We start from the raw sequence: 11,009 nt of genomic DNA on the forward strand, positions 1-11,009 counted from the left end.
ATTAGTGCCAATTTGTTTCTTGTAACATGGACACCTGTCACCAAAGAGCTTGACAAAAATAACCAACTCAGTCACTGCAGATCCAAACTGGGCACAAATGAATCACCTGGAGGTAAATAAGAAGCCTTCAAATCCCAATGCAAATCCTCCAAGGGACCCCGTCCTTCTGCCCGTGGACAGATTCCTGGTGTATTTCTGATTGATGGCAAGACACCAACCGACAGTTGATTTTTTTTCTTTAAATGCAAGATATCAGCCTTTCCTTACAGTCAGCTGCAGGCCTCCCCCGGGCAGTTCAAGATTCATCGTGATACTGGATTATCTTTACATTTAATAGCAAACCACCTTCCACTGAGATGGAATGAAAGTTGCACAAGAATGAGAGCGGATTTCACCAAGAAGTCCTTTAAACTCTCGTCAGGTAACATGTCTAGTTCAAGCATTTAAAAAAATAACCTTTCAAAACTAAACCAGGTTTCTACTGTGCGGTGGAGCCAGCCACGAGGGTGGTACTGGTTACAACTGAATTAGCCCTGCTTGACGATTGCTTTCTAACTCTGTTCCACTTTATGCCAGCCGCCTGCTCCCTCAGCGTGCAGTCAAAGGGAGCAGGCACCTTCGAAGGAACTATCGGAACCAGGTTAAGAATGCATAATACACTGTACCATAGGCAAATGAGCAGGTATTTTCCCAGAGTCACCCACACCGGAAAATCAGCACTTCCTGCTCTTCAAGAGAGGGCCCATCCAGACCATTGCTCTATGGGAAGCAGAAATGTCTGGAATTAAAATGGGCCAAGGAAGGGGTTTCTTTGCCTCTCCACATGCTGTGAGCTAAATGGCAGGTTTCATCACTTCCTTTGTAAGGCACTTCTCATTATGAGAAAGCGAACACAAAGCCTAACTCCTAACTGGAGTATTAATAATGAAAAATGGATTATGTGCATCCTGTTTGCTAAGCAATTATCCCAAGGCAGGGATTGAGTCCAGATTTTTTGCCTCACTGCCCAAGTGGCAGGACATGAATAGATAGACAGGTATTTGCATGCAGGGCCTCTGACCTGGAGGAAATGTCAGGAGCTTGAGAGACTGCAGGGAGAGCTGCAGGTGCATATCCTTTTGAAATGTGGCTGGGTTTTGCAGTCTATTCTTGGAAAAGGCAAAGAAAGAGGGAAAGAATTTGGATTTGCTGTCTGTTTAAAGATATCCTCCTGAGTCAAGGGGAGACCATTTTACTTTACCCCCATTAAGTTTTTAATTCCCTGGAAGTGACTCAGGCCTCTACCTTCCCAAGGAGATGAAATTAGTTTTGTGTAGTTGATGGTGAGGTGCTTCTCCTGGATGTTTTATAAGACCTGTATCTGATGTGCTTCACCTCAGCACTTTTTAATGAGAGTAGGCATTTTTCTGATGTCTTAGACCTGTATTTTCTTTTCCTCCTCTTTCACTCACTGTGCTCCTACAAGGTGTGGCCTGACTTCCACCTTCTGATGCCCATGCATTCATTCAGGGCTGCACATCCAGCCTGAACCATGCTCTAAGTGTGTGCAGTGCTTTGGGATCCTTCAACGTAAACCACTGCCAACAGCTGTGTCACCTCCAATCTCCCCTCACCCATGCTCTTCCTCCTTCATGGAATACTTGCATGTTAACAGGCCAGAGTGAGAGATGGCAGTGCAAGTTCATATGGATAAGCCATTATTTTCACAGGACAGGGACATCTTAGACTAACAGAGTCAGCACATCCCTATGGCAGGGTCACTAAACCCCCCACAGCAGTTACATAACAAAATTGCCTGGGACATGGATAAGCATCTGTGATACATCCATACAGCAAATTACTACTTGGCAATATAAAAGAATGATCTACTGATACATATAACACCCCGTGAATGAATCTCTAATTCATTATTCTAAGTGAAGGAAGTCAGACCCAAAGGCTATATACTGTATGATTCCATACTGGAGGAGGTAAACCAGATCATTAGGGACCAAAACCAGATCATTAGCCTCCTGGGTAGGAGTAGAGGGAGAGGCTGACTGGAAAGGTTGGCCAACACTCCCAGTTTGCTTAGTATGGTCCCAGTCTTAGCCAGAGAGTCTCCGTCCCTGTAAAACCCCCAGTCCCGCATAAATTCGGACAGCTGGTCACCCTACAAGGGACATAAGGGAAAATTTTAGGGGGATGGAACTGTTTTTCAAAAACCCAATTTTACTCTATGTGAGTTATACCTTACAGAAGACTAGAAGAATTGCCTAGTCTGTCACCTGTCCCTCCATTAGTGAGCTCTCTGTGTGCAGGGCTTTTGTGTCTCTTGTGCCCTTGATCCCTCCCCTCCCAGCACCTAGCACTCAGCCTGACATGGCATAATTTGCTAAAATAATGTGTTGTGCTCTTTTTTCTCAGATGCTGTCATATCACCAGCAATAGATTCTTTAAATAATCCAGTAGTCTCCAAACATGGCATTTTCTCCATAGAACCATTCAGAATTCAGGTGTTTTTTTTCCTATTTCTATCTCTTTTAGGCTTAAAATTGATAGCAATGTGCTCAAACATTGAATTAATAGCCATGTTCTCAAAATGAGACAAATATACTATTATTAATCCATGCTTTCTAAATATACTAAGCTTAACAAATTCCTGGAGTGCTTGTTTAAAAATAAATAAATACAAGTTCAGTGAACCTTATCCAGCCCCAACAAATCTGAATTTCCAGGGAAGGGCCTGGGAATCTTGGATGATTCTTATGATCAAGCATGGAAAGCAGAAAGTCAGAAAAGCTGGCATTGGGAAACCTCAGCACCAGCCTTTGAGTATAATCATGTTGTGACTCCATGTTTCTGATGTGATCATTCACCAGAGTCTCTTGATGAATTATTCATTCACTCACTGATTCCATTTGAGAAATATTTATTGAATACCTACTCTGCACTAGGGCTACCACAATGAAAGCAAGACCAAGAGCCCTCGCCAGTGTGATTCAATTGTTTGGGCGTCATCCAATACACTGAAAGGTTGCAGAGGTTGCTGGTTCAATTCCAGGTCAGGGCTCAGGGCACTTGCCTGGTTTGCCAGCTTCATCTCCAATAGGGGGCGTGCAGGAGGTGGCCAATTGATGTTCTGCTCCAACATGGATGTTTCTCTCTCTCCCTCTCCATTCCTTTCTTTCTAAAAATCAATAAAAATACTTTAATTAAAAAAAAGACAGACAAAGTGAGTTCAACCACTGATGGGTGATATGAGGGAAATAGAGCGGTGCCTGGGGCAGGTACTGCTTAAACAGAACAGTCAGGAAGAACATGGTCTTTGTTGATTTCTGGCTCTCACCTCAGGCAGGTTTCTCAAGGGAAGCATAGCTGGAAAGCCACAAACTTATGTTCCTGTCCCAGCACTGCCATAAACAGCCACCGCAGACCATCCTCAGTGTCCTCATCTGTAAAATGAGGAGGTAAATCTAGATGTTGATCTCCAAGGACGACCCTGCCAGACCTCACAGCCTGTGTTTCTGGAGTTTATTGTTATAGTCAAACAAAACTAATCTGATACATATTTAATGATATACATAATTGTTATTGTGCTGCATGATAATTAGCAATCAATGGTAAGCAGTTTTACATAAATGACTATAATTAGTACTTCTTATACACAGACAACCCAACCACATTTTGGGTTTCTCTCTCTTCTTGCTTTGTTATTCTGTGATTAGCATCAGGGTCATCTGCTCTTCTACACTATGTATCAGTCCATGATAATCGATAGCCTTCGCTCCCACAAACCCACATAGGGATGTTGACAATTTTAAAATTTCAGGGTACAGTATATTATCTCCTCAGGTAACAAACCAATCTTGAAAGCTCTGTCTTACTACATTTCTTACCACCACCAAATGGCCTTTCAGATAATGCCTTCTCTTGGCTCATTCATCGGCTGTCTTGCATGCTGAAAGGACCAGAAAAAAACGGAAAACATTTAGACTGTTGAAATTCTCTGGAAGAGATGGGAAAGCCCACAAGGAAGACAGAGAGTACAAGAAGATGGACCCCATATCCTTTGCTTCTGAGACTCTGAAGCAGAGGGACAGTATATGACTTCGCTAGGGCTGCCACAGCAAACTTCCCAACTGGGTGGCTTAACAACAGAAATTCATCTTCTTACAGTTCTGAAGGCTCGAGTTCAAGATCAAGGGGTCATTAGGGTTGGTTTCTCCAGAGGCCTCTCTCCTTGGCTTACATATGGCCACCTTCTCTCTGTGTCCTCACATGGTCTTTCCTCTGTGTATGATGTTTCTGGTATCTCTCTTTCTGTATCCAAATTTCCTCCTCTTTTAAGGACACCAGTTAGTTGATTTAGGGCCTATTCCAGACTCAGTTTAACTGAATTAACTATTTAAAGACTTTATCTTCAATACTCTTACATTTTAAGGTATTTTGGGTTAGAACATCAGCATATGAAGTTTGAGGGGAGCAAAATTTAGCCATAACAGAGGGGGAACTGTGAAAAAGAGCTAACACTCCAAATACACAACAACCAGGAAGACAGTCTTCCCTCCAAATCTAACCCAGAACTTTCTTTCTGAGACTCTTCAACCACAAGGGTCATTCCCTCAGCTAATAACTAGCACGTAATGTCCCTAGAACAAAATCTCCCTTTTCACAGGCAAAAATGAAAGTCTTAAAAGATGTAAATACTTGGGAAAGCAGGCCCTCTGGGTGAGAAAGAATTCTTGGCAACTTGTCAAAGTCCTTCCCTGTTTTGGTAAGAAGAGGGCAGGAAGCTGAGGTTGAACTTGGCCTACTTTGCAGTTTGCTATGCCCTCTCTGTTGATTTTCTGCCCTGGCCAGTTCATCACGAAGCAGATATAGGATCGTGGTCAGTTGAGTGACCTGGGAAGCAGTGGGCCCAGAGTGCACACCGATTCATGCTTCCTTCTGCACTCTCCACACCTGCACCAAGGCCCCCTGCCTCCCCAGAGGCAAACTGTGATTCTAATGGTGAGATCTGAAAACAGACATGACAGGATGAGAGAAGCTTGCTAGCAAAGCATTAAAATAAAGCAGCGATGGAAAACAGTTTTCAAAGGACCAAGGGCTGCAACCTGTACTCAAACCAAATGGATTTCCCTTATTGTGCCTGGCCCTTTGCACAACATGATAGGCATGAGAGCACTTCACCATGAGTAAAACTAGAAAAAGATGCAAAGCAAATCCAGGGACTGAATTAGAAAAGTGTGACTGTGTAATGCTGGAAAGGATTTGGTGTTTTAATACTATAGGCTTTAATTTGGTGTTTTAATACTATAGGCTTTAATTTGGTGTTTTAATACTATAGACTTTTTTCACTCTTTTTGAAATCCCTGGTCTTAAAACAGGACACCTAGGTTTCAATCTTTCTGTTCTATTGTTATGAATGAACTACTCAAGCAGCCTCTCTGGGCTTGGTTTCTGCATCCTTGGCTTGAGGAATTAGAAAACACTCTCTCTGAGGAAGCACTTAGATATTCTTTTCTGCAAGTATATGTTGACAAAACAAGAACTGATTCAAATAATTAACAGAGCAAAACTTAGTTACTGGTGTACATTTCTGGTTAAATGTCAGCTAATTTGGAGCTACTAATGTCTCATATTCTGTTTCTGATTAAGCCCATGATTACTCATCTACAAAATGGGGATAAAATCTGTCTCACTGGGTTTTCTGAGGATTAAATTAAACAAAGGATGTAAATGAGACAATGGCTGCTACTCAGCAGACTCTGAGTAAGTGTTAGTTCTTTTCTTATTCACCTGGGTAACCCCCTTGGTGCCTGGTTTGATTGATGTGCAATAAATACTTGACAGATTGTGAAAGTTGCATGGAGGCACCACTCTAGTAAGAACCTAATGCAAATACAGACCAAAGGGATTAAAGTGTACCAAATAGGGTAGTGATGGAGGTGTCTACCCTCTCCCTCTCTATAGCATAATGTACAATACCTACATACATATACTTGGAATTCCATGGACTTACATTTCCAGCTGTCACGTGTCAATATATTTTTGGCATGACCTGGTAAGCCACAATGGGACAAGATGACCTGACCTGATGGGCAGCAGCAGCATAACCATTATTGAGTCCAGTACTTTACAAGTCATTTCATTTTAGCATCACAGCTCTTCAAAGTAGTATTGATATTCCCTCTTTTCTGATAAAGGAATTGTTGCTATAGAGGATAAGAATCTTGTGCATGTTCACAGAGCTACTGAATAGTAGATCCTGGTTTTGAATGCAAATTCCTTTTCTCCAAAGCCTCTGTGTCTTGTACCTCAGTGATGGATAATCCAGGAGTAGGCTGTTTTTAGAATTAGAGACTTGCATTAAGGATATTGGCCAAGTGGTACTGGATAATGCAGGCACTAATCTAGGTCAAAACAAAACTCCAGAGTTAGACAAAGTCCAGGCAAAAACAAGGAGGGTCCCTGACAAATTACTAAAGTTTGATCTCAAACCCCAAGAGCAAGGTAGAGTGCCAGAGTTCAGAACAGGGCATAGGAGGAATCTAGGGACAAGGTAGGAACTTCATAGTAATAATTAAGATAAAGGGTTTGAGGCAAATAAACAGCCATAATGACTCAATGCTCCAACATATTGGTCAGAAGCTCCTCATATTCTGACAATGATATCTCCTGGAATCTAACATGGAGCTGACATCTAAAAAGGGATGAGAGTGGTAGAAGGAGGCAAATGGGTCCCTAGTGGGAAGAGAGAAATGTTCCAGAGGAATCCATTTCTGGTTACCTGCAAGTTTTGGTAATTAGATCAGACATGTCTCCAAAAGGACTTGAGAGATGACCTTTGGTGCCATACATTGTCATCAGTTTTATCCACAAGAGTCAGAAAGTTTGTGCATGTGGCAGACAATCCCAAGAAATAAGGGTTGTGTCTCATTCTTTGTATTAAAGAGGTCTTCCTAAAGAGTCTCACAGAGCCCTCTGCTTCCTGCCATAACACAGTTTAAACTGAGCCTTTATAATGCCCATCTCAGCACAGTGTCCTTGCTACAAAAAATAAAAATTAAAAAGTAATGTAAATATTTACCAAAACCTCTCAAAGGCACCAAAGAAACATAAAACATTTTATGATGCAGAACGATCCTAAAGGTCTTCTTCACCTAACTTTCTCTCCAAGTTTCATTCATAACTATTGCTTCTTGCCCCCCTCCAAAATATTTCTTCTCCTTCCCTCCCCAACTGCTTAAATATCCCCGCCCATGACACAAGTTAGAAGAAGAAAAGCTATTAATAGTAAGCACTGTTTAATATTTTGTCCCCATTACAGATTTTCTGGGTAAATTGTAAACAGAGAGCAAACCAGAATTGGCTATTGTTCATTGGCTGGCTTTGGTCCTCATACCATTCCTCTTTCAAAGTGCCTCCTTCCCATGGCCATCAATTAGATACACTCATTCAATCAGCTGTACATCTAGTAAGCTCTTGGTCTTGCACTGTGCATAGTAAAGTGACAGATGTTTAAGACACAAGCCCTGCTCTTGAAGAACTTAGAATTGAATAGAGAAGATAGGGCATATGCCCAAATTACTACAATAAAATGTTTTGTGACTAGGTGTATAGATGTGGATTAAGATTCAAGATATTCTGATTAACCAACACAAATCGCACAGTATACTTACTGCTTATCCCTACCTCCATCCCCAAGACACAGGCAATCCTGTTGTTCCTTTTCTATTCGTATGTTCCAAGTTATTCCTCTGGTGAAATCACCTTGAAGGAAAATGAAATCAGATCAAAATAGATACAAGTTCAGACTTGGAGGAAATAATGTAATAAAAGAGAAATCTAAGAGTATTTGTAGAAAGGAAGAAACATTTGAGTTATAGCCTTGTGAAAATAATTAAGAACCCTCAAGAATTTTGTTATGAGTGGATCTCACTGATCTAGTCCCTGCAGTGACTACCACCAAGATAACTTCTATAAACCAGTCTGATTATGTCTCATTTTAAATGTCTCATCACTTTTGAGATTTCCCTTGTTTTCTGTTATGAGTCATAAGTTCACTTTTTAGTAGACTCCCACCTATCTCTCCAACCACATACCATACCACTCCTCGTTGCCTGCATATTCTCTGCTTTAATCCCACATCCCAAATTTATCCCATTTATGTCCTTGTCACACTGCAGTTGACTTTTCCCAAGTTATTCACCTATCAGACAATAAGTCCCATGCAGACCTGGGCTAGGTCTACCATGTTAACCATTGTATCCCTCATAGCCTATCGCAGTGCTGGGAAAATGGTAAATATTTCATGAGCATTACTTGAATGAATTACAAACATAAGGGAATCATTCCCTGTCTTGAGTTGAGTTCCCTGGAAACATACTCTCAGATGGAGATTTTCATGCAGAAGGTTCATTGGGCAGTAACTAAAATAAAATTCTACAGAGGGAGAAGTTGAGCTGTAATGTAGATCCCATAAGGAGCTCTAAAGCTGTTATAACCCTCCAGAGTTTTCTTACTAGTGACACAAGAGCCAGGTCTTTGTACCCCTACATCTACTAGCCATGAATGCTGGTTACCTACAAGAAGGAGGTGTCATTGTAGGGGGTACAGCTCCCTTTGAACAAGAACAATTCCTGAAAAAGGACTCAGCTGTGAGTCCTTAGCATCTAAACCTCCCAGCAGATGAAAGAAGGAGTTCCTTGGGTTAGGAGGGGAATTTGAACAATGTACTACAGTTTCTACTGCCTTTCCCTTTAACCTACAGTATAAGCCTGCATGCCTTAATTTGCTAAACTAGTAGAACTTTCCCTCTGCCCTGAAATTCACCCAATAAAAAACCTCCACTGTTCTACTACAGGTGCAGTTAGTACAAATACCGCCACCCTTACATTCACTTATTCATTCAGAGAGTATTAATAGAGCTCCTATTACGTGCCAGGCATTATTCTAAGTTTGGAGAATTCAGCAGTGCGTGAAATAGCCTAAAAGGTCCGCTTTCATTCTAGAAAAGAGACAAACAATTAGAAAAGTAAAAAATGGAGCAGAGGATAATAAGTGCTATGAAAAGAGTAAAGCAGAGATGAAAAATAGGGAGTGCCAGGATGTGGGGAGGTGGGTATTGTAATAATAAAGAGGGTAGTCAGAACAGGCCTCACTAAGAAGGCGACATTTGAGCAGAACCGTTTAGATGTTGGGGAAAAGAGCTTTCCAGGCTGAAAATAAAATAAGTTCAAAGGCCCTGGGGTAGAAGCAAGCCTAGATATTAGGTAATAACCAGAAAGCCAATGTGCCTGGAAAGGAGAGGGAGCGCCTGGTGGGAAATAAGGTCAGAAAGAAGTGGGGTGAGGAACAGATTATGGGTCATTATAATTACTTTGCCCTGTACTCTCCCCAAGCTGTGACGCCATGGTAAATTTGAGTAGAAGAGTAATAAAATCTGACATACATTCTAAAGGATCACTCTGATTGCTGTTGGAAATAGGTTATGGGGAAAGTGCAGGCACAGGAGGACAGTTAAGAGACTCTTAACATAAACAAGGCACCAAATGATGGGGACCTGCGCCAAGGCAATAATAGCAATAGAGGTGTGGAGAAGCATTAGATTCTGGAAATATTTTTATGTAGAGCTGATAGGACTTGCTGGTAGGTGGAGTGCATGTTATGAGAGGAAGAGAGGAGCCAAGGATTTCAGTATGAGCAACGAAAAGGATAGGGTTTTCATTTACCAAGATGAAAAGAATATTGAGGTGGGGGAAGATGATTGGGAGTTCAGTTTTGGCCATGTTAAATTTAGAGATGCTGATTGGACATCCAAATGGAGGTTCGATTCCTGGTCAGGGCACGTGCCCAGGTTACAGGTCACCATACCCAGCACAACCTAACAAACTTGGGCTTGAGAATTGAGAATGAGAAACATATGGTTTCTGATACTCACTACAATAATTGAATTACTGGTTCTAATTCTTCACTTCCCTTTATTAGGACCATATATCCAAAGCCTCATCATAGCCTTATGATGAGAGGTGTGTTCCTGTCTATTCTCTTGGGCTCGACTATGTGATTTGCTTTTTCCAATGAGATTTAGTGGTTGTGATGTAAGTGGAAGCTTAAAATGTGTTTGTGTGGCTGGGTTTGCTAGGTTATACTTCTGCCATTATCCTGGAACGAAATGCTTTGGGTAGCATGCACTTTCAGCCTGGGATTCAGACTGAAGTATGTGGGACAAAGTCACCCTAGCCACCTCGCAGACAAGGAAGAGTAGTGTCTGTTGTTGCATACCACTGTAATTTTATAGCTGCTGGTTATGCAGAAGTAGCTGACTGGTACAATACTAACTTATTAGCTGTGTAGCTTGGTAGACTCAGTTTCTTTATGTCCCCAAAGATGATAGACTAGCCCCCTCTCTCTGAGTTTTAATGAGGAGTAAATAAAATAATGTATGCAAAAATCCTGACATCGTGCTTAGAACAATATAGATACATGCATATTAAAAAGCAATCAATATCAGATTCCTCCCCTCCAGAGCTGAGGGTCAACAATGGCTTTCCATACTAGCATAGGTTCCAAGAGTAATAAGATTTTTGTCTATAAAGGGTCACCCTTGCCAAGAGAAGGGCTGTGTATCCAAGTATCTTTGGCAATTACCTTCATCATTTAGAATGTTAACATAAGGTATAGCACTGTAGTTTCTTAGGTTCCCTGATAAACAACTACAGCCAGAAAAACCAGCAAGTCTAGTTCCACTGTTTTTTCATGGGGCCCACTCTCTTTAGAAATATAAGCCTAATTCAGCAGTGCATTAGGATCCCCCATGTCCCTGGAGAAATAACTGGCTTTTTTATGACGAGCAGGATGGACACACTGGACACACTGCACCATACTCACCCCTTTATAAGCCCAGTCTTTTGTTCATGAAAAAATGAAAGAAAGTAGTGGCATAAAGCCACTCTCAGCAAAATAATTCATTACAAACAAAATCATCCAAATGCCAGTTCCTCTGCCCAGAATGCCCTTCAGCA

At 41.5% G+C, this 11,009-nt stretch overlaps 1 long non-coding RNA gene across 1 annotated transcript; it reads right to left on the reverse strand.

The window, feature by feature from the left end:
* Window positions 1-3,590: 3,590 nt before the first annotated feature.
* Window positions 3,591-11,002, reverse strand: LOC107183324. The gene is made up of 5 exons (XR_001514107.1): window positions 10,876-11,002; window positions 7,665-7,755; window positions 6,773-7,032; window positions 4,690-4,999; window positions 3,591-3,940 (listed from the first exon to the last, which is right to left on the reverse strand). It is a non-coding gene; the product is annotated as an uncharacterized LOC107183324 (long non-coding RNA).
* Between the last annotated feature and the right edge of the window lie 7 nt (window positions 11,003-11,009).

Source organism: Myotis davidii, unplaced genomic scaffold, assembly GCF_000327345.1.
Source record: "Myotis davidii unplaced genomic scaffold, ASM32734v1 scaffold616, whole genome shotgun sequence".
NCBI lineage: Eukaryota > Metazoa > Chordata > Mammalia > Chiroptera > Vespertilionidae > Myotis > Myotis davidii.